The sequence below is a fragment of the Anthonomus grandis genome, unplaced genomic scaffold (assembly GCF_022605725.1).
Source record: "Anthonomus grandis grandis unplaced genomic scaffold, icAntGran1.3 ctg00000340.1, whole genome shotgun sequence".
NCBI classification, from domain to species: Eukaryota; Metazoa; Arthropoda; class Insecta; order Coleoptera; family Curculionidae; genus Anthonomus; species Anthonomus grandis.
In genome coordinates, this window is record NW_026088469.1 from 25,775 (window position 1) to 51,405 (window position 25,631).

General features: G+C 32.3%; 1 long non-coding RNA gene across 1 annotated transcript; it reads right to left on the minus strand.

The window, feature by feature from the left end:
- Positions 1-314: 314 nt before the first annotated feature.
- On the minus strand, positions 315-25,349 carry LOC126749593 (uncharacterized). The gene is made up of 5 exons (XR_007665162.1): positions 25,181-25,349; positions 21,924-22,106; positions 15,166-15,330; positions 661-930; positions 315-566 (listed from the first exon to the last, which is right to left on the minus strand). It is a non-coding gene; the product is annotated as an uncharacterized LOC126749593 (long non-coding RNA).
- Between the last annotated feature and the right edge of the window lie 282 nt (positions 25,350-25,631).

Consider the following 25,631-nt stretch of genomic DNA (forward strand, 5'->3'; position numbering starts at 1 on the left):
ATTCAATTTTCTAAGAATTACTATGTTACTCATGTAGTTCCCAAACAAACCTTTTGCACTTACTTAGTAGAGAAATAAATGACTATAAAGTTACCTCCAAAGAAGCTGCAAAAGGCCAATTTAAAAGTTGGATAAGTTTAATTCAGGACAAAGTCGTGTCTTGTTTGGACTGGGCATGTTACGAGAGACAAAACAATTTGTTGAAAGTTGTTCTCCAGAGGGTAACGGCCCCGTTGCCACTTTAAATTTCATTACTACAAGCTTAGCACTCGCGCTTTAAAATAAGAAAAGGTAGTAAATAATTACTCATGGAAAAGGATGAAAACATTTTTTTAATTTTGAAGTAAAAAATTAGATTTTCATAAATATTTCCCTAAAATGAGTATATATAGATTGCAACTTTGACAAGAAATATTAGTGTTAAGACTGTAAAATACAAGTACTTGTAGTAACTTGGGTGACCAAAGTCCAGCACGAAAACTTCAAAGTCCCTTTCCGCAAACCCTGGTAGCCTTCGTCGTCATTGTTGACCGTCCTCTATAACCCTACCTAGGCAACCTTTCTTCCTAAAAAAAAAATGAGCTTTTTGGTCCATTTTATCGATTTTTTTCCGTAGTAGGTGTTTGAGATCTCATAGTTGCAACACCGAGCCTAGCCCACCTGTAGAATTTTCCTATAAAAAGGCTCCTTGGTAGGCTTCATCTAGGACACAGAGGCTTTCAGACATACCTAAAAGATATAGTTGACGGTTGAGTTTACAATGATCTGTTAGGACTCCAGTTTAAGTTCGCTATTGTTCCCCTGTCCAAAAAAGCAGTGAGACTGCCTTCGCTTTCGTTGAGGTTAATAGAAGTTCCGCTTCCCTACATTGCACGGTATCCCGGAACTCAATTTGGTCAAATTGATTTCCTTTTACTTGTTCAGCCCATCCTTGAAGAAGATAAGAAGGCAATGGAGCAGCAATAAACATCCCTGACTTAGACATTCAATATTAATTTAAAATTGACAAAAACTGTAGCATATTTACTTCTGAGGCAATTGCAATTAGAGAGGCACTTAAACTTGCTTTACAAGACAGTAATAAAAACTATGTTATACTATCGGACTCTATGTCTATTCTTCAAGGTATTGAAAGGAGGTATGCTTGGTCTTCCAAAGTTAACCCCATAATATGGGAAAACAAAAAACTTATACGTCGTTTATCATTTTTTAACAAAAAAGTTACATTTCTATGGGTTAAGGCTCATACTGGTATTAAAGGTAATGGGCTGGTAGATTAGTTAGCCAAAAATAGTGTTGCCGTCGGCAACTACATACCTGATCTTCTTTGTCTCACTGATATAAACGCAGTAATTGGGAAAAATACAAATGTTAAGTGGAATGATATTTGGAAAAATATTTGCAAAGAATCTGCAACAAGTTATTGCAAATTAGTTCCAAAAATACCTTCTGCATACTGGCATATTATATTACCTACTGATCTTTGCACAAATTGTAATATTGCAGGTGACCTAAATCACATATTTTTTGAATGTAAAAAATATACTCAAGAAATCGAGATGCTAGTGGTTAATTTACGCGTGAAATATAAAGTGGCTAGTCCATTTACTATTATGCATTTATTGGCACTAGAAAATGCAAAAATATTTAATTATCTAATTACCTTCCTTAGAAATGTAAGACTTAGTATTTAGTTTAGATTTTTAATTAGAATAGTTATCCTAGTTGCAAGTCTCATTCCCTTATGTTTCCGTGGTCAATATCCCTTGTATTGTATTAAGTCGCCCTAATAGACCCCAGCGGCGTGAAGTGTGTCTCACTGTCTTAAATTTCTTAGGATAGCATAATGTAGCTAAGAACCGTTCTATAAGTTAGATATATCTAGATATTAACAATAAGATAACATTAAAAAAATACATAATTTGCATAAAGGATAAAGAATATTTTTAAATCAATTATCAGAGCAGTTAGAAATACGCGATACGTAATAATGGCAAATCAAATACAATATAAAAATTGTAACTGGCTACATGGTTAAACGCCACATGCAAACAAAAAAAAATTGAGGGGTGTTATATCAGTACACTTCGGCTCCTGATAGGCCCGTGTAAGCCATTTCGGAGCATGTGTGCCAATATATTTGCAAATCCTTACGAGGTTTACCCAATATGCTTGGCTAATCTTTTTTATGGTAAGAACTACCTAGCTATACTCTGTTGTTTGGCTTTATAGTCCGAAAGGGAAAATAGGCTATATCTTTTCCACTAATTAAGTGTTAAACGTATTCCTGCTTCTCTTGTGGATTCAAAGCCTCTCTTTGAATCCACAGTAAGGTTTGACAGTCCTAGGATAGTGTTAACCTATTATGCGAAGACAGGCCACCAATCTTTAGTGGTTTCACCAGTTTTTGCTCATCATGCATCTTTTTAATCGCCGTCCAACAGGACATGCATTTATACATTAGTATCACTGTATTCAGTATTCAGTATATATATTATGGTAATTAACCAATTTACAAAATAAATATAGTATATAAAATGTTCAACAAAATAAGATTTTATATCGCAATAAAGCACTTGAAGTATTAGTACTATCATTAAATATCTAGCATAAATACCAGATAACAGATAACCTCAATAAAATTAAATAAAATATAAGGACATTAATGGTTTAAAACAGAGTAACTGCAATAGAAAAGAAGACACACTTTAAGCAAAGTCAAGATATAAAATTATATTGCACTTAAGCAGATTTTAAAACTCGTTGAAGTGAACTCAGAGAACAATGAAACAAATCTATACTGACACTATTTGAGTTAATCATCATTCTACCTATTGCACAGTTTTCACCATACAGTGTTCGATGTTGTTCAAGGTAGAATAATCTAGTCTGTCTGAGCACTGTAGTAAGAGGAACTTTAAAATTAAGCTGACATAACAACTCAGGAGACTGAATTACATTGTTAAGAATCTTGTATGTTGTGACAATATCGCAGTTTTTACGTCGAGTCTCCAACTTTTCAATGTTCAGCAATCTATACATTTCACTATAATTAATATCAATACAAGGAATATTAAGCTTGTAAGCAATGTATCTTATGAATTTACGTTGAACTTTTTCTAGACACATTATATATTTAGCATAATAAGGTGACCATATACATGAATTCGACTCAAGTTGACTGCGAATCAATGAAAATGCAGAAGTTTGATGGAATCAATACTGCTGAAATCATGAGTGTGCCTCCTAATAAAACCCAACGTTTTGTAAGCCTCATTACACAGGTTTTCAATATTTTTTGAAAAAGTTAGTCTGCAATCAAAAAGCACCCCAAGATCACGTATCTCTGATACCTTCTCAATAAGGGAACTCATTAGATGGTACTGATGAAATGAAACTATCCCAATCCGCATCAAGAAGGTAGCTGTTAAGACCTGCATAATCTGCATTCTTGAAGTCGTGTATTTCTTCACAATAATCAACAGATTCAAAATTGTTTAACTTTATAAAAATCACCAATGCAGGATGATGTCGATCACATTTAACTAAAAGATCATTTGAGCATGATAGGGTATCATTACTATTGTTACTAAAAACTAGATCTAGATATACCCCATTTGCATTTTGAATGTTATTAATCTGATACTACTGATGTTAAGGTATGGCATTGTTTCTAGTAAAGATTCTGCAGGCCCCACAACACCACTACTAAACATTCCGATACTGTAGAACTATTTATAGCGGTGTAGAGCTTAGAGTGTAGAACGTTAGGCCTTATACCTCACTTCCTGCCGACTATCCTTGGGAGTTGATATAAGGGGACAAATGCCTTGTTTACTACCTCATTAATGTATGTACCTGTTTCACAATAGCTTGTTTTGATAAAAAAAAATAAATAAAACAATAAATGTCATATATTCTAATCCTCCTAGTTTCTTTAAATTCTTTTTTTTTCTCTAATTATTTCAATAACAAATAGCATACTATACTCGAAGTAAACACAATAACCACATAAAAATTCCATTTAACTTAAAAAATGCAAATAAAAAATTCTTTGACTATTTAGCACCAAAGTCTTATAATTTGCTTCCAACATCATTAAAAAATATTAAGTATAATAAAGTTTTAGTCAAATGTGTAGAAAATATGTGTTCTTAAATTATGATAAATTTGCTGTATTTTTTGAATGACTTTTTCTGCTATTTCTGGAGATCGTGCCTGTTTCATTGTGGGAGGAGGGAGGGGGGAAGTCAAGTAGTAGTAGTAAGGGTAAGGGAGCTAGAGCTCGGCAAGTAGGCCTGGACAGTCCCTTTTCGCCAACCCCAGAATCACCCACCTCTACGCCTCCACTCGGTCCATGCGCAGTCTTCACTGAGTCGGCCCGTCCTTTTAATAAAGGCTTGCACGTGGTCCCAGTCCAGATCTTTAAGATCTTCCCATTGGAGTGTCGTTGCTCAGAATGTTTTCCATCTTAGGCTACTCCACCTATCACAGATACCTAGCATGTGGTATGAAGTTTCCTCCCCTTTACCGCAATATGAACAGAGTGGGATTTTTCTTATACCATGAAGGTGTAGATGCCTGTTTAGACTGTAATGACTGAAACTGACCCGGGCAGGAATCCCACCAAGTCTTTGATACTTTGTCGGGTCTTTGTTAGCAGTCGCCTTGCTTTAGAGCTGTCATAGTCTGGTATCATTTCCTTAGCATGTCTACATCCTTCTGTCCTTCTTCAATTCTTCTTTGTTTTGTCCCAGGCCCAATTATTAAGTGCCTGTGAGATTTGTTTTTTGCTAAGACCGAGACACGGCTCAGAGCCTACAAGGACCAAACGGAACTTTGTCTTATTAGTACTTCATCCTGTTGCCCTCGACACCCTGGTGTCTTGGGACCTACATCAGTCTCACTTCCCTGTGTGCTGCAAGCCTTTTCAATGAGTTTCTGCATTCCTGGACTAGCGCTGAGCCGGTCCTGGGTTTCTGATTCGCCTTGAGGGCAGTTTGACTGCCGAAGTAGATGCAAATACCCCCGTTATCTTCCAATGCCTGTCGTTGTTTGTTGATACTTTTTTATAAAACCACATTTGGATGATCCTACATACGATTTACATACGTTTAAATATTACTCTAAATAAATATTTAAAATATTACTGCTTAAATTTGTCATGTTTTCTTAAATCCTCATGCAATTTAATCAAAAAATAATGCTTTTGAGACCCGCTTTAAAATAATTCATTTAAAGTAATGCAATCCCATAAGTAACCAAATTTCCAAAAAGACAAGAAATACCCATTTTGCCGAGAATAGATGCAGCGAATTGGAATCGAGGTCGAATTCACAAAAGCCATAACAAGCAAAAGTTTTTATTTGGTGACTCAATTTACTTACTTTTGCATTTCGACGAAAGCGTCGAGAGTTTTACTCCCAATTTCGAGTGCATTCGATAATGAAGTTGCGAAATTGGGAACGGACTTTAACTGCAAACAAAGGTAGCAGTAACGTTTATTCGGTTTATTCTTCTCGGCCTTGTTTGCTCCCCAAATATACCCTCGGGGGAATTGAATTACTGTGCAAGCCTTTTAAAACGATAAAATGGACGGCTGCGAATGAGACTTTTTCCCATATTGTGCGGTTTCTTAGTCTTATTTTGGTTTCCTTCGAGCATACTCGATTTTCTAAAGGGGTTTAAGTTAACATTTCCGGGGGATTTACTTAGAAAAGGAAGAGATAAATTTCTTAGATGGTTTACCTATTATGATTTTCACAGCTAATTTTGGGAGAATCCTTTAATGGAAAAAATACATGGGTTTTTAGCCCAGATTAATATAAATAACACAAAACACCTGTAGGCGCATAATCTCTTCTCTTTATAACTCTCCCAAGAACGCGTTTAAATCGTTACGCAATTTAACTCCATAGGGATATAAAATAATTTATGTTCTGAACCTAAAATTGAATTCGTCAGACTCGGCCGAGTTCTCGCGTAATTTTAACGAAATATTGGTGCGATATAAGGACTTTGGATTCACTCGTAATATTTTACTTTTTATGACGCGATATTATACAATTTTGATAGAAAATTTCTGGCTCTATCTTGAGATATTCCACTTTTTGTCACGAGAGACAACACTTTTATCGCCTTGCCTTGGAATATAACATTAAAATAGGTAAGAATCATGTAACTGTCAATTTCAGTTCAGAGTCAGCATTGTACAAACCTATCAAAAGTATAGTGGCCACTGATCGGTATAGAAACATTGACCAGAAAATTTTTACAAAAGTTAGACGTTAAATAAATAAATAAATATGTCTTTATTTGGTATCAAATGCACATGACGTTACATTTGCCCAAAAAGGCGAAGATTAGCTAAAGCTACTTTTATCTCTAAACCCTAATAATAATAATTACAAATGTTTTGACAAACAAGCAGTAATAGTAATATAAAAATTAAGCATAGAACAAATTAATTAATTACATTTGTAAATTCGCAGAGAACAAAAAACTAATTGTGCAATTGTTCATCCAAGAACAAATTTTTATAATCATTTTTACGGCAATGTAAGTATAAATTATTACGGCAATGTATAAGTATAACTACGTGAGAAAAGAGCTGTGCTATGTTGTGGCAATATCAGAGTCTTATATCTCTATCAGAATCGCGTTTCTTGGAATTTATTTCTCTAACAGATATTTTGGCTTTTGGTTTTTATAGAGCCGATACATAAATGTAAGAAAATAAAACTTAAGAAGAAATTACATTTTTGCCCTTTTCGATAGATATCTATAGACACATGATCAAATTTTCTTAAATTACACACAAATCGACAACACGTATTTTGTACACGTTGCAGTTTCTGCTGGGTTATTTTATCAAGACAAGGATAGTAACGACAAAAGAGTAATTTAAAATGGATAACACTAACGATACTGAGAGTGTTTTTCTAGTCTTAAAATTTAAAATATGTTTGTTAGCATAGAGCAAACGAATACCACACTCTCCTCTTACCACACCTCTGCAAGACAGCACTAATATGTCCTTGGAATCTTAAAGAAGAATCAATAGTTAGACCTAGAATCTTGACGCGCTCAGCAAAAGCCAAGGGGTTATTATCATATTTTGAATGTATATATTTTTTTCAACGTTAGCATGACGATTTTTATTAGCAAAACGTTAGTCTTATTGGCATTAATATTCTGTTCTTTCGAGTAGCGCAAGATTAAGTTTAGGTCTCTATTTATACTGAGAAACCTGTTCTATGTCATCTGGATCGAAATAATGAATTAACTGAGTATCGTCAGCGTACTGGTACACCTCAGAGCTCTTTACGACTGGAAGATCCGAAGTATATAGCAAGAATAAAAGAGGTCCCAGAATCGATCCTTGAGTTAACGTTCAGTTAGCACTGATGATAGATCATAGGCCGAAAGCACTCTGCTAACGTAATAATAAATATTTGCTCTAAATATATTTCGTTTGATTGTTTTGTACTTTAGCAACACAGCCACTTCACTTCTTTCAGCTAAGTACAACTTAAAAACCAGTTGGACGTTAGGATTACTAAAAATGTCCTACAATATATTTAAAGTATGGATTTTATTTTATTTTCATTTTTAAGGTTTGATGGCAATTTCAATAAACTATTAGATAGGGGAAATTTGTCCATAAATCTGCAGTTAATACATAAGCTTAATAAACATACAGGGTGTTTCAAAAATATATCGACAAACTTAAGCGTGGGGGACATCAAAACAAATATTCTTTGTCTAGTAAACATATATCCGCAAATGAGCCCCTTGGGCTTTAGAGCAAAAAAAACTGTTTTTGGTACTATTATTTTGCGCATTAACTGAATCGCGATTTACAGTGCATGAAACTTTTATTTATCATCAATATTTCTAACACAATTGTTTATTTGTTGCTGAATACATATATTTACCTCCATTTTATACAAAATACTTTCTTTCGATTATTGGGAACACCCCTATAAACCTTACAAATAACACGTGGTTTCAACATGACGAGGCACTTCCACATTTTGGTGCAAACGTGCGCCGGTATTTAAATCAGCGATTTTCCTAACGATGGATTAAAGAGGAAGGTTGCCCGTTGCCTGGCCTGCGCGTTCTCCTGATCTCTCCTGTAATTATCTAAAGAGTTTGGTCTACGAAACATCCCTTCATTATGAGAAAGGTTTGCTAGCAAGAATAATGACTATCTGTACCCATATAGAGGCGATTCCAGAAATGTTCCAAAGAGTTCACAACTCAATGACCCTACGGTGCAATCCTTGCATTAAAGCAAATGGTCGGCATTTTAAGCAACTGCTGTAAGCATTATTTAATTTTTTAATAAACAAAATGACCAAACTGCACTGCAAACAGCGGTTAAATTAATAAGCAAAATACTAGTACTAAAAATAGTTTTTTTGCTCTAGAGCCCAAACGCCTTATTTGCGGACATATGTTTACTAGACAATAAATATTTGTTTTGATGTCCTTTACCACTCCTTGAAGTTTGTCGGTATATTTTTGGGAGACCCTGTATTCTAGTAGTTATACAAAGTGGCCATTTGAAAACTAAACAGAGCCTATTTTGGGTCAAATTTTGATTACCCGTCAATTTTTGATTCAAGGGGGAAACATTTTTTTGCTAGTTTTGCCCCCTGAGGGCAAAGCCCTAGCGGGGGTGACAAGAGCCCCCAAAATTTTAAATGGAACGGGAGGTCGAGTGATACCTTATTTTGAAGGTATTTTTGGATTATAACCCTAAAGTTTTAAATCGTTACTATTTGCCTAGTCGATAGAGAGGCTAATAAAAGTTACAAAAAAATGTTAAAAAGTATAATTTTAAATAAAGGGCTTAAAGATAAAATCAATCAAGTAAATGTTCAAAATGTTGGCCTTCGACTTCCATACTATAATACAGGTTTTGTTCAAACCTTTCCCATACATTTTGCAAAATTTCTGGGGTGATTTGACGACATTCATTAATTATTCTTTGTCGCAAATGGTCTAGCGATGTTGGATGACTGGCATACATTTTAGTTTTTAAATGGCCCCATAAAAAAATCTAACGGGCTTAAGTCCGGGGAACGAGGAGGCCATTCAATAGCTCCTCTTCTTCCAATCCATTGTCCTGGAAACGTTTGGTTCAAATATTGACGAATACTTGCAGCATAGTGGGGTGGCGCCCCATCTTGCTGAAATACTAGACGATTTTCCAAGTACTCGTTGTTATTTTCTAGTATCTCCACTAATGCTGGATGAATTGTATTTTCTAATAACTCCAGGTACATCTCTCCTATTAAATTGCCAGGTAAAAAAAAGGGGCCTACAATATGTTTACCAAAAATGCCAGCCCAAACATTTAGTTTTTCAGGATGTTGTGTATGCACCTCACGAAATATTCTGGAATTTGAATCAGCCCAATAGCGACAGTTCCGACGATTCACAGTACCGTTTAGGAAAAAGGAGCATTCGTCAGAAAAACATTCATTAAATAGAAAATGTGGATCATTGGCGGCTTGTTCAGATATAGTTTCACAAAATTGTACTCGCCTATTAAAATTGTCTTCATTTACTTCTTGTACGAGATGCATTTTGTACGGATGAAACTTGTTTTTTTTTAATAACTTCTGAATGCTGCTTCTCTTAATACCAGACACGGTTGATAACTTCCTTATGCTCAGTGTAGGATCTTGCACAAACTTGGCCTAAAATAGCTACTTTTGAAGCTTCATTCACTACTGGATTATCCATTTCGCGCTTTTTATTAGCTACACACCCAGTTTCCCTAAATTTTTGAACCAATTCAAAAATGTACTTGCGATGGACCTGTCGATTAGGGTGTTGTATGTTGTATTTTCATTGTTCGCAAAGAAAAGAGAAATTATTTCAACTCGTTCAGCAAGTGAATAAACCATTATCACACTCAATGTTGTAACTAACTAACTTTAAAGAGCTATTTGTTTGACACACTATGATCTGACAGCAGTAATTGACAACCACTATTAAACTTCAAAATGTTGCTATAATAACAGTCTCAACAATAACCAAGAGTTCCCTTGCAGAATTGGCATAGATACCTACGGGTATTAAAAAAAAACAACAGAAAGTACGGTTCATAATGTAGGAGAACAAAATTTTTTGTATTTATTTAACTGCTAAATTTACAAGCATTTTTTTTCAAAAAAAATGTTGACATGTTTTTGTAACTTTTATTAGCCCCTGTATCGACTAAGCAAATAGTAACGATTTAAAACTTAAGGGTTATAATCCACATAAAAATACCTTCAAAATAAGGTATCACTCGACCCCCTGTTCAATTTAAAATTTTGGGGGCCCTTGAGGGCTTTGTCCTCAGGGGGGCGAAACTAGCAAAAAAATGGTTCCCTCTTGAATCAAAAATTGACGGGTCCGAGGATTTTTTCGCAATTGTTCTGAGGGACCCAAAATAGGTTCTGTTTCGTTTTCAAATGGCCACCCTGTATACTATAATAGTGAACAAATAATGTAGTCAGTATGAATAAATCATTCTTATATAATAGAATAGTTACTCCAGGCATTTGAAGTATTATTAATTTTATTTCAATTTTCTAGACTAATATTTTATATTATTCCAAACGTTTTAAATAACTCTTGTATGCATTCCAGAATTATTTCTTAAGCCTGAAATAACGTAAAAAAATTGTTCAACAAATATGAAAGTAAAAAGAATATTCCTAAAATGGCACGAAATATAATTCCGGGTGCCTGGAAAACATAAAAAATTTATTCGAAATACCTGGAATAAAATGAAAAAAATATTTGAAATATGAATTTTCTGAGAATAGAATTGAGAATATTTCTGACTAATTTTTATGTTTTTTCCAAATCTCCGTTAATCGAATAAATTGTCATCTAGCGATTTTAATTATAACCTTTTAGGTCGGACTGAGAACCGAACGGTCTTGACCATCACATGATCCATGAAACAAATAATATTTATTCCTTACTTTTGAAATTAAATCAATTTATTCCAGGTATTTGACCTAATTTTTTAAGTTATTCCAGTCATTTGTTCAGTCATTTTTTATTATATTTCAGGCTTTTAAATGTTTTTCATCAGGGTATAATAATTCTTATATTATATAAACTATGGAGATTAATTGTGAAGCTGTTCTGTGACAATGCTATTTCTTATAAAAGATTTAAGCATTTCCAGATTTTTTTTTACCTAGAATGAAAGGATAAAAAAAACTATTTAAAAATATGCTCAAGTGAATTGATAAATCTGAACAAGAAAACGAAACTACTTCGTTTTTTTTTCTTTTATAATATTGATATTGCAAGTAAGAAATTATACTAACTAATTGTTAGGAACTAATGCAAGACATATCTAAATAAAAATGATTAAAAAATCTAATTTCTTACTTTAAAATTTAATAACCATACGTAGCAAGAATGCATATGTGTGGTCTTCTTCATAAATTAGCGCTATATTTTAACACGTTAACTGCCACAATACAATTTTTTTTTACCCTACGAGCCAAAAGCTATTTTTTATTTGTTTCACTTCCAAAATAATAAAAATGATGATCCACAATTAATTACTTGTCAATACCTGTCAAAAATTGTGTTTTTGAACATGAATCAAGTGTGTCTCATAAGGCCTGGCTGACGAAAATTGCACAGTAGGCCACGTGAATCATACTTGATTTAAAACAAAACTAGCCTATTCTTGTTGTTTATCGTCATTTATGTGTGATCAGTCAAACAGTAAAGAACTAAAAACTTGTGTTTTCAAAAGGTGTGTGTTTTGATATTTGTTTATTAGCGGTCTTTATTATTGACTAAGGTAAGATTTTATCGCAAATCTTGTTTTCCAAGTTAATTCTAATTTTTTTGAAAAGATAGATAGTTATAATAAAGAACAGCAGCGTGTTCAAAAGCTGATGAACGAGATATTTTCTGATGAAGAGTTCAATCCTTTCGGAGAATCCTCAGATGAATATGAACCTGATAGTTTGTCTTCATCATCTTCATGTAGTTCGGAAAATAGCAACGAGCCATTATTAAAAGAAAAGAAAACAATAAACATGCGTACTTCATTAGGATTTCCAGGTGTTGATGGAGAAGGTTCCAGTACGCAACTTCTTAACAGAGCTGATGATCCACCATTTTTCCAAAACGTAAATAAGAATAACGCAATTTCGGAGACCATAGAGGCAGTTATTCAGCAGTTTCAGTTAGATAGTTCAGATGATGAGGAACTTGTTCCAAGATTGATATGGCAAGAAGGCACTGGACAATACCTAAAGAACTTTTCAGTTGATATTCCTGAAAGTGGTATTGTAAATCACTTATTTCAACACAGTGATAAGCCTCCTGTTTTTTTTTTCAAGCTGATGGTGGATGACAATGTTGTAAATAACATTGTGATGGAAACTAATCGTTTCGCTGCGCAGAAAAAGAATCAACACTTATAAAGTGGTCCCGTATAAATAAATGGAAAGATAATAATCCTGAGGAGATTACAACTTTTATCGGTCTTCAAATTTGGATAGGCTTACTTCGTGCACCTAAATTGGCAGACTATTGGTCCAAAAAGAAAATTTATGTAAACCAAATTTCAAATATGATGTCACGCAATAGGTTTGAGTTGTTATTGGCAAATTGGCACTTTCAAGGTAATGAAAGTGCTGATAGTTCTAATAGATTATACAAACTTGGACCCCTTTTGGACCAGCTGAAAGAGAATTTTCAAAAGTTCTATATTCCCAAAGAGCAAATATGCGTTGACGAAACGCTTGTTCCTTTTCGTGGAAGGCTGGCTTTCATGCAGTACATCAAGAATAAACGGCATAGGTTCGGCGTGAAGTTATACAAATTATGTCTTGAAAGAGGATATACTTATCGTCTGAAAATATCTTGTGGCAAAGAAAAAATAGATGGATCAAGCGTGCCAACTAACGTTGTTATGAACCTTTGCGAACCACTTTTGGACTGTGGGCGGTGCATTTACGTAGATAACTACTACACAAGTATGGAGCTGGCTCACAAGTTACTAGAAAGAAAAACTCATTTAGTAGGTACGCTTAGAAAAAATCGTACGAATAATCCAAAAGACCTTATAAAAAAAAAGCTAAAGAAAGGCGAAGCATATAGTCAAGAGAGTAATACAAGAGCTTTAATTACAAAATGGCAAGAGAAACGGGATGTCTTTACTTTATCTACCAAGCATACTGGTCAAATGATCAAAGTACCAACACGGCGTAATGCGGATATAGAGAACCCAGATGTCGTTGCTGACTATAATACATGTAAAGCTTTTATCGATTTATCGGACCAAATCAAAGCATATTCCTCAGCTTTGAGAAAGGGAATTAAATGGTACCGAAAAATTGCAGTGGAATTGCTTTTGGAAGTGGCTATGGTAAATGCGTACATATTGTTTAGGGTAGTAACTGGACAAAAAATGACAATAACAGCATTTAGAGAAGAAGTTGCTACATTCCTTTTACATCTTTCACAAGAAAACCAAAATGAGCGAAGAGATTTACAAATAAACGCAAATCGAGTGAAACATATTCTGGAAGACGTCGGTACTGCTAACCGGCGAAGATGCTGATTTTGTTATTCCCAAATATCCCAAGAAAAGGGCAGGTCTGTGGCAGCTAAAAGTTCTGCACAAACTAGATGGAAGTGCATCCAGTGCGATAAGTACTACTGCGTGACTTGTTTCACCAATTGTCATGTCTGCTTAAAAGAATAATTATTTTTATTATGCTTTTAAAAACTATGTACCTTGTATACCTAATCTGTACTTTGAGCTTCTAAAATGTCTTTAATTTTTCCTAATAAAAATATCTTCAAAAATAAATTTTGTTTTTGTTCGACAAAAAATAAAAAACCTTGCATTTAACCATTTATACAAAAATTTCGTGTGCTAATCATTACATTTTATACGCCAGGCCACGCTTTTTAAATTACCATCGCCATTTAAATTAAATTTTTAAATTAAATCGCCATCACCGGCGAGCTCCAGGCATAATTACAATAGTTTTCCTGTGAATCACGGCTGATTCACGTGGCATAAACTAATATGCTACCGTTTTAACGTCTAAAGAATTAGTAACATAAAAAATAAATGAAATAAAAAATAAATATGTGAAAAAAAATGAAGAAAAAATTAGTTTTCAAAGCAGGGCTGGAATAGAATTATCTTAAAACTTTTTCAAACCACAATCAAAGTAATAAAGAAATAAAAATTAATTGTTAAAAAAGCAAGTATTTAAAGGATCGCTCAAAAAGTGTCATCTAAAATAAATAGCTATTTGAATATATACTTAACACGTTTATCTGCAACATGAATCATAGGTAGCATATTAGTTAGAGTCAAGAAAAGAAAAAGCAATATTAAACTTTTTTAAATTGATTGATTAAGATTTATAATTTTTGAATATTGCTAAACTTTCATATAAATTTAATTTTTTACTAGTATTAACTGGTTTAAGTAAATTAATGTAAGCTATCTATTAGGTACATCTTTAGAATATAAGGCTACTTATCAAGTTTTATAGTTTACTTTTAATCTTCTCCCGAAGATGCTAACATACATAAAAGTTAGCATCTTCGTAAGTGAAATACGTATTGAGAGTAAAATAAATGGTTTTTGTTAGTGGTAAAACTATTTTGTAATTTGTGAAAATACTAGAAAATAAATGGTACCACTGATATTAAACTTTGACTTTTTTTCTTTAATTGACTTTTTATCCTATTTTCATAACTGACGGCAGTTCGGTAATTTTTAAAATATTTAGTTATTTTGATATGAGAAGGCCAATTGCTTTAAATGTCAGGAGAAACATCTAGTAAATCATAAAAATAGAGCTTTTCCAAAGCAATAGGTGAATTTAAACATTTACAAATATTTGAAAACCGGCAGAATCAAATGTCCTTAATTTTATATTTTCTGCATAAAATTAAATTTTATACAGGAGTATTTATTTCTCAAACTCAACATATTTTTTCCTTTACCATTTTTTTTAAACAGTGTTCTAAATAGGTGGAAAATATTTCTCAAAATAATTTTTCTAAAATGATCAGTATAATTTTTGTGAAATGGCTCCTTTAACTATACTACAAGAGTTTTTCCTTAAGTACGCACATTAAATCTAGACTTACCTCTCATGTAAATATAAGCAGTCCCCCTCATATTTCTTCTCGTCAGTACAATAAGATTGAAGATATTTCCGACAATTCCAAACAGACATATCGATGGAAGAGCCACGCCGTATGAGTATCTTCTTAACATTTCCGTCCTCGGATCTTCCGAAACTGGTACTGTGTCTAAAATAAATAGAAAACGTCACTCTTTTCAATTCGATATCAACTACCAGAATTTTAATAATCCTAACAATAAGGAGTTCGTTAGTTTATATACCGTCAATCCGCATATAAATCGATAAGTAAAAGAGGATTCCAAAGGAGCTTACAGAAAGGAATATATAAAATTGTTTTCAGTTCGTGGTTCGTGAGAATAGTGGCTCAAATTAGGGCGCCATTCAAGCTACATCGGGAGTGAAAGGGTTAGTTTAGAGGGTAAGATATATGACTGTGTGGGGGCAAGTTGGGATAGAGATAATTTTGAATTCGTATATTTAAGGGTGTGCTGCATGGGAATGGGCAGTTGTGATATAATAACAAATTATCCTTAATTTTCAGAAAGGTATTTATTAGGGTTGGAAGGATTAAGAATGGTGATAATATACGAGAGAAAAAATTTTTCAATTTTCAGACGTATATCACTTTGAGGTATTATAGATTATGTTATCGTATGTAATTGAATATGAGGTACAGAATATAAGGATATTTTCAAAATAATTCGTGAAACAGACTAAGGAGTTATCCTCGCAAGCCGATGAGGATGATATCCTGTTTTAAGAAAATAAGAAAAGATCCTTTGATTTTACTTTTGCAAAACAATGCGTGGACTGATATTTTATACAGTGAAGACGCGCAAGTTGGAACAAATTCATTTAAAATTCAGGGGTTTGTTCGAACAATAAACGCTCGGACACGTTAATTTTTATTTATTTTTTTTGATGATTAATTCATGTATACAGGTTGGACCAAAAATGAGCTACGACTATCAATTTAATTTTTTTAAATAGAAACATCTATTTTTTATTTTATTTTTTAATTCTGTATAAAATTTTAAGCATATTTTGTAGATCATGTCCTATACCTAACCTCAATATTTATTAAGAAATTTGCGGTTACATTTTTTATAAATAACCATGAATTTTTTTAAACAGTCTATAAAAAAAAAACATAACAAAAAAATTAAAATATATATTCAAATTGGTAACCATTAACTTCCTGACAACAACCATGTCGATATTTAAATTCTTGTTATACTTATTATGTGAGGCTAGATTTGTTGTATTTCGGTTCTAATTCTATTTTTCAAATTCTTCTAAGCTTTCAGGTTTATCAAAATAAACTTTAGATTTTAGATAACCCCATAGATAAAAATCCAATGACGTTAAATCTGGCGACCTTGCTGGCCATTCAATAAAACCCCCCCTTCCATTTGATCTATTTGGGAAAATGTTGGTAAGGTAATAATCGCGTCAACTAAGCAACATCATATTGGAAGAATGGAAATGGGGCTTCAGTTCCTAAAACCCTTTACAATATTCGTTTTTGGTATTGGCACAATATCATATATGTTTTATAATTAGTAAGACAAACTTAAAGGGGTTGTAGAGGGCCTCAAAATAAGCAAGTTTGCGCCATAAACCTCTATCCAAGAATGATTAGATTTTGAGATACAGGTGTTCAATCATTGTTAACAATGTTCAGTTATTGTTAAACATCAAAGCTATGTCGTGTAAGAGTCTGATGATGATGAGTAAAATCAAAATGCAATACTCTTGACAAAAAGATTGGCATTTTCATTTCTGGAGAAAAGTCTTCACGCCGTTCCTAACCTGCTCGATCTTAACAAGCTTAAAACGTAATGTAAGGTTAGAGTATCTGATTAATTTTGAAACCAATTATCGAGTATGTCGATGTCGAGTTTTTGAATTCATAAATGGGTTGACATGGCCTGGTGTGGACTAATTTAAGAAAAAAGTTCCTGGTTCAACTTTCAGCCATTTATTTTTGTTTTTATTCATATTGAAAAAAATGTAGAATAATATAGGCAAAAATCTCAAATATTAGAAGCAGATGTTCGAAAAAATTTCGGGAAGCTGAATAAACAAAAATTAATTTGAAGGAGAAAATTCCAATAAAACGCTTCTTATATTCATTTTGGTAATTAGTTAATATAGTCGCCTTCGCTCTTATCGTGCGGGTTCAAAGGTCACCACGTAATATGAATCAAATTGAAAAATCAGTGGCAGCCAAAATGTTATTTCCTTGAGAGTTTGACAATACATTGGACGCCGTCATGTGACATATTAAAGCCGCGTATACACCTTAGATCATAATTATTATTAACTGACGTGATGCCTTTAACGCCGTATAAATGTCTGCGGAATACTACGTATCCGAGATTCGACATGTAAAACATACGTTGGTTATTTCCTTTCATGACGTGAAAAAGCCCATAAGTATAAAGCCCGTTGGGTATACGCCTCATCGGTATATGCCTAGAATCCCCGATATTCTGCTAAGTTGCCAGACATAATATTTACTTTTCTTTTTTGAAAAATTGTTCGAAATAGACGGAATTATCAATAACAATTTTTCTTTACGCAATAATATCTAAATCTAAGCATTTTATATTTTTTTATGAGAGCAAAAATGCCTCCCTAGCCCTTCATTAAAATTGTACATATTTCGTTTAAAAATGGTTGTTACCTAAATTTTTGAGAAATTAGTATACGATTTAGCATGACCCTATGTGTGTGCATAACATACTAATTTGTCGATTTTAGGGTACAGCGTCTAATTTTTAACGATTATTTGATCTTGTCTTCTTCTTTGTTTATGTGTGATTGCGTTTTTTTGTAATAATTATTAGAAAACTATAAATTTTGGTATAATAACAAACAATTAATTTGTATTGTGTGTGATGCAGTGCAGTCAAAGACCAGAGAACTACTTTCTTTGTTTAAAGGCAAGTTCATGTTACAATCTCACTTTTAAAATGACATTTTAATTTTATGATTTATTATTTGTCGTTCGACCCAATCTATACGTTGATGCACAGAAAATTAAAAAAGTTGTGTTATCTTTTCTTTTATATTAGGTAAAAGTCAAAAAAAGATAAAAAATTACTAAAAAAAAAACTGGTGAATGCGGCGGGCATTTTTATCTCTCAGGGCATTCACCAATTTATTTACTTAGCTTTTTTTAAAAAGATAAATACGAGGGGAGCTACGACAGTTCTTTAAAATGTCATTTTCTTATGAATATTTATTTATTTACACATAACAAGGCAAAAAAAGATTGAAACTAACTATTAAAAAAATGGAGAATGCGCCGGGCATATCTATCTCCCAGCGCATTCACCAATTTATTTACTTAGCTTTGTTTACAAAAAAAATTTTTGTACTTTTTAATCATACCTAAATAATAAACGAAATGCAAAAAGAAAACTAATTATTTTAATAACGAAAAAGAAAATAAGGGATTGCTTAGAATGTACAAGAAGAAGTAGCTAAAGCGTTTGGAATTAGTTTAAGAATGGTGCAAAAGGTAGTATATGAAAACAAGAACAATCTTATTTCCAAGCAGGAAATAAAGTGTAAAAGGAAGAAGCCGAAGACTGAAGATTTAAGTGAATGTGTAAAAAAGAAGTAACAAATTTGACTAAAAAAAGAAACTAATTATAACTATCATTATCACTAACAGAGTCGGAAAATTCTTCGTCATTTTCCGAATCTTCTTCAAATGGAGCAATGATCAATGGTTCAACTTGGATATCGAGTACTTTTTCTCTCTTCCACCAGGTTCTAATAATGTTTTCTGTGTGATCCACTGATTTCCGCCAATACTCCTTTGTGATGTGATTCAATGCCTCATTCCAAACAGCTTCAACCTGGTCAGATCTAAGCCCAGCACCCACATGCTTCTCATAATAAGATTTTGACCCTGCCCATATAAGCTTAATGGCATTAAACATATTCACGTACTATTTCGTCAACAGCATATATTTTTGGTCTTTTCAGCGATTTTGCAATTGAAAGAAGTTCGGATTTTAGCATATATGGCAAGGGATTCTGATTTTCTTTTACTAACCATTCATAAATTTCGCTTTTTCTCCAACTTCCATTTGGTTGTTTATTCAAAATTCTTGAATGATACGACGCATTGTCTAATACTATTAAGGAAGGTTCTTGCAAGTTCGGTATTAACTGTTCCTTTAACCATTTTTCAAACATTTCGCAATTCATATTGTCATGATAATCCATACTTTTAGACTTAGAAGAAAAAATTAAACTTGCACCTGGAACGAATCCCGTTGAAGACCCGGCATATAAAATAATAAATCGTTTTCCCTGACCACATCCTTTTTTTCTTTTAACGCTTTTCACAGATTCATCTTGCCAAGATTTTATTCCACTCCCGTTTGAAAATATCCAAGTTTCATCTAAGAATACCACTTTCCTTAACTTTGATTTTTCATTTTGTGTATATTGTCTTAAAAATCCTATTCGTTGGCTCACAATATTTGGTACTTCACACAAATATCTTCTATTGCAGTCTTTTTTATAGCAAAAACCTATGCTTTTAATTAGTTTTGATAAAGCAGAAAGTCCAATTTCCAAAGTGCCGCGTTGCTTTAAAACATCCCTCAGAAATGGCAGCGTTATATTTGTTTTTAGCCTATATAGTTCATAAATCCTATCCCTTACTTCAATTTTTACACATTCACTTAAATCTTCAGTCTTCGGCTTCTTCCTTTTACACTTTTTTTCCTTCTTGAGAATAAGATTGTTCTTGTTTTCATATACAACCTTTTGCACCATTCTTAAACGCAATTCCAAGCGCTTTAGCTACTTTTTCTTGTACATTCTTAGGCAACCCTTTATTTTCTTTTTCGTTCTCGAAGTAATTAATAACATTAAGTACCATTTTTTTGGCTTGAGGACTTAGAAATCCACAAAAAGGCTTTTTCTTTTCCATAATTTGAAATTTAAATTATTTTGTGACAAATAAAGTCAAGTCGAATCGAAAGTCATCAATCGAAACGAGACAGGCATGTTTGTTATGAAAGTAATTGTTTTAGAACCACTGACATTTATCATTTTATCTTCTTTTGATACATTAACGCTGCATATATCTGTTTCGTTTATCTGACGCGTTGGAGTTAAAAAACGTTATTGCGCAAATTGAAATAAAACGTAACTACAAAAGTTTGTCGTTGATAATCCCATACACCCGCACGATAAGAGCGATTTTGACTATAGTTGGGTTGACAATGTATTGTAGTATGAACAGCATATTAGTCGTTCTAGTAAAAAGTGATGTGTTAGTGAATGAAAAAATGACAGTGTTCAAAATACACGTGCGTTCAAGCAAAAGTGTGGAAAATTAAAAACAAAGCTCCCGGCCACCAGCCAAGTGAATGACCACAAAAAGTTTTAATTATATTGTGTGAAAAGTGAAATCAATTAAAAATCTATGAAGTAGATCATATTTGCAATATTGAAAATAAAATCAAATAACTAGCAATGACAGAATTCACTAGTGTCATAACTGTCAACAATGGGGCCATTCTCTTTCGAAATCCAGATGATTTAAATGTTAAGAAAACCATTTTGATAATGACTGCTTCAAAAAAGAACACCCAGCAAACTATAAGAAACGTTATATACATAGCTACTCCAAACATACATTTATAAACATTAACCAGATTAAAGATATACTTTTCTAATAGCCTGCTCTAAAATTATCTCCTAGCAAAAACCAAATCGACCTACACAAATAACCCAAATACTCTCACAAGACAAATACCACTTCAAAGAATTCAAACCTACTACTTACTATTACTTTTAATCTAAGGTGAAAACCAAATTTATCAAAAATTAGACAACAACTTACAAAATATCTGATGCCAAAACCAAAACTTATTAATATCAAATCTTTGAACCAGTTTAAGCAACGGAGAATAGGACCACTGCATATCGCAAACTCTAAGTTGGAACTTAAACTCTTTTTATTTAAAAAGAATTTAAAAAGAATTTCATAACAAATTGTCTTCTCCATAATAAAAAAACTGTCAGTTCTCTAACCTCTAGCCAATGCTTTGCCTCGACTACTTACTCTTCTTCCCTCTTACACAATATACTCAAACGCCATCCTTACAAATTATTTCTGGCTCTTCCGCCAGATTTTATCCACAGATACATGTGGATAAAATTACCACACAGAAGAGAGGAAAAATCAGGACATAGCATGGCCAGAGCAGACCAGATGCGTTTCACAGTCCAATAAGCTTCTCATATTGATATAATCAAGTCCACCAACATTTCACCGCCATTTCTTATAAGTCATGGAACATTAAAATCTGGTTAATTTCTTAATTAAACCCTGATATAAAATTATATTTTTAAGATATACTCACTTATTTTCTTTGGGATGAATTCAAATTTTTATTTGGCCTATTGATGCTAAAACTGATGGTTAAAGTGACTTTCACCGAGTAATAAAATTGTAATTAAACGTGAGTAGAACAGACTAATTTGCGTATTATTTGATCATAACATGATATCACGTATCATAAATAAACAAAATCCTTTTTCTCTAATTTTTATTTGAGCACATGCCATATAATATTTACCGAAATTACATCAAACAAAAATATAATAAACGGGATAAATCGATATTATAAGAAGGAAAGTCCGATCAAATCCACAAACATTAAAAATAAATATTAACAGTGAAATAATTGGAATTAATTAAAATTTAGAATCTTAACTTACCTATAATGCTGGCAGGTAAAGCCGATAAGTTCCAGACACATGGTGTACAATCTAAGGTAGAACCGTTTGAACACAACAGACTGTCCGTAGAGTCCGTCGAGTAGAACATAGACATCATTGGAGACGTTAATATGGAAACTGGTGCCACGAATTAGTCATTGTCGGTTGGTCTACGTTACAAATCTATAAGCAAATAATATATAATTAATATCAAAATGATCTTGTAGTTTTCGCTACAATCACACAGAAGAATCCGGATGGATTTTTTCACATTTTGTTGTGTAAAAAAAAATGTTTAATTTTAATACACAATTGTTAGATAATATCTCACAGTCCTGTATAAAAATTCTCAGGCATTTTGTATATGTTTTAATGTGTATATTTCATACAATTATTGCATATTAAATTAATACACCATAAGTGGATATTAATTATTAAGATAATGTGTATAAATATTCCACATTTTTTTTAAAATCCAATGCAGTTTGGTAAAAAATCTAATAACCAAGTATATTTTTACTACAATTTTTAATAAATTTTTTATTCTGGCTTGTGTTGATTTTATTTACAATTGTGTAGAATAAAAAAGATTCTTGCTAATAGCCCTTCACAATTATAGAATTTTAAAACATGTATTGTGTAGTTATAATACACAATTGTGTATAAAGGAGGACGCGCCCGACGCCCTTGCCTTTGCCGCTAGAACCAGAGAAAAACAAACCACCGAGAAGCGACAAAACCCGCATTTACCGTTGATTTTCTGGGGTTCAATTTTGGTGCCCTTGAGCGGGCTTAAATGACTGACGCTACATATAAAGTAATGGAGAAAAATCGTTTTGGCAATTTAATAGTTCCGTACACGGAGAGAAATACGACAATTAATAGATTAAAAATTTTATTGGGAATTTGAAATCAAAACTATTACATTATTTTACTGTTGGTATAGTTAAGTTATAGGTATACCTAAACTATACCGGGTGACACAGGAAAAAGGGAACACGCAACAACTTTTTTATTTTTCAAGATAAACAAATGTATGAAAAATATGCTGGGTGTCCCATTTAAAATAAGAAAGTTCTTGTCATTTCCGGTTCAACCGGAAGTGATCAAAAACAATTGAATACGTCAGAATATGCCTTTATAACCATTCTATTGACATACCAAATTTCATTTGTTTATCTTGAAAAATAAAAAAGTTATTGCGTGTTCCCTTTTTCCTGTGTCACCTGGTATAGTGCCAACTATAAAAATTACCATTTAGGATAAATAATGGAAAACAAAAAATCTTCTAAACAAACTTTAATTTTTTGAGGAAATAATATTGGCCCATTGTATAATGAAACACAAAAATACATTGGCAATAATTAAATTAAACCTAGGTACATTTATACATTCCGCAAAATTTTTAGTTTTCGAACATTTTTATCTTTATTTGTTTTTAAGACCCTATTATTATATTTAATGGTGTAAAATATTTTCAACCTTATAAATAATTTTAAGATAAAGGTTTTTGGAAAATGTGCATAAGGGTGTTCATAATTAATAGTTTTCATTATGTTAAATAAATTGTTAGATATTCCCTGGTTTATGCACATTACAATTGAATATTTCCTCTAATTTAAATATATATTAAGAAATAAACTCTTCTGGAGGAGATTGTAAGCCACCAAAATTACATATACTGGAATTATAAGCTTTAAAATGAAGAAATAATCTATTTATATCCATTTCATCACACATTTTGCCGAAATTGGTGCAGGTATCACAGTTAATATGAACTTCAAGTGCTCTTTTCATAATATAGCCACAAACATACCGAAAGGCATTTTCTTCCTTGTTTTGTCCCTTTTTTTGTCCCTTCTCGGTGGTTTGTTTTTCTCTGCTAGAACTTCGTTGTTAGCGTCAATGTTGCCAGATTCAATATTAAACAGTTGTAAAGGTATGCATCAAAATTTGCAGTCGATCAAATAAAGTTGTTAATTGAAAATGATTTAATAGGATATTTAAAAATAAGCCCAATCAGCATAAGTTCTAATTTTATTTATTTAATTAATATCCTGATAATAACACGCGTAAGGAAAAAGGAAACGTAACTTTTTTAATTGGCGGTGTAATCTTTAAGATACATTTGATTTGGCAGCATTGCTATAATTCCCAGTGCCACAGGTGTTCAACTATTCATTCTTCAGTCCTTCAATCAATCGGCCGGCATTAATTTGTTTTAAGGTTTTTTCGTTTCGTTAAGTGTTAAAAGTGTTAAAATTACATAAGAAAAAAGTTAATATATTCGTTGAAGATAAACTTAAGGAGCGGGGTTAATTGGACATTAAAGCTTAGCTTAAAACTATATGTTGTTAATATGTAGGTATGTACCTACCTACATAAGAATTTTCGTTAAGTTCCTAATTACGTTCCTATTAGGTATTTCTATTTTCTTTTAAGTTTTTTCGTTTTGTTGTATCATTTATTTTTATTAAGTGATTTTGAAATAAATTGATGAAGGGCGATTTAAAACAAAATAACAATCATTTTGATTTCCATGGGATATGAAAATCCGGTATATGTAAACATGCCAAAACCTTAGTTATTGTAAACGAACCTCCCTATAGTCAACACATTTTTAAATTCTACATAAAATGTTTAAAATTTTCATGTATCATAATGTCATACAATTTTTTTTAATATAAGGTGTTGAAAATGGCACTTTTTATGACTTTAAAAGGGATCTAAAGCTAATTCTGTTATGAAGAAAAAACAGATTTCAATTTTCCATTTCGCGTTTTTAATTTAAACTTTTTAAATGATTTCTAAGGTTTTTTTTCTATTTTTAGCAGAATTAGCTCTAAAGCCTTCTTAAGTTATGAAAAGTGCAATTTTCAACACCATGTGTTAAAAAAAAATTGATAGCAGTAAATGGTGTTAACAATTACCCGCCTGATATACTGTAGATGTTAAGTAACTACATACATATATATGTACAGGGTCATTTTTTATATTTGCGAGCCCCTATACAGGGGTTATATTAGTGATAGAGAAATATTAGTGATAGAGAAAAACTTTTTATACAAAAGTTGCATACTTTTTTCGTATTATCTTTAAGAGTTGCAAAAAAAAAACCGTGTTTAAGTTATTTAAGTTTAAAATTTTTATAAATTAAAATCGTGATTGCCGATCATGGAGTGCCGAGACGTTTCGCATACTTCAACGTGACATATCAATTGTTATTATATCGATTTAATTCAAATTAAATTTCTTACCTTGGAAAATCACGACTAATTTAACTTAATTTTAATTGACTTCACTTTAACTAATTTAATTAAAGTTTTTTTTAAAGTTCTCTAAAAACAAAAAACTACTTAAAGTTTTTTTTTTCTTAATAACCCATTTTCTTATGAGTTAGGTTGGTCTAAATTAAAACGACACATATGTCACGTTGACGTATGCAGAACGTCTCGGCACTCCATGATCAACTTGGCGAACACGATTTTAATTTATAAAAATTTTAGACTTGAATAATTTAAAAAGAGCCCTTCCAAATATAAACAATCTATATATTTTTGAAATCAGGGAAAAAAGGTCTTTAGATCTCGCAGAAAATTTATAGGGCGTTTTATTTAATAAAATCAGCTTGCTATTGTTTTATTAACTTTGCAATGCGCTTTTGTTTTTTTCTTTACAAATCTAAAAGATAATACGGAAAAAAGTATG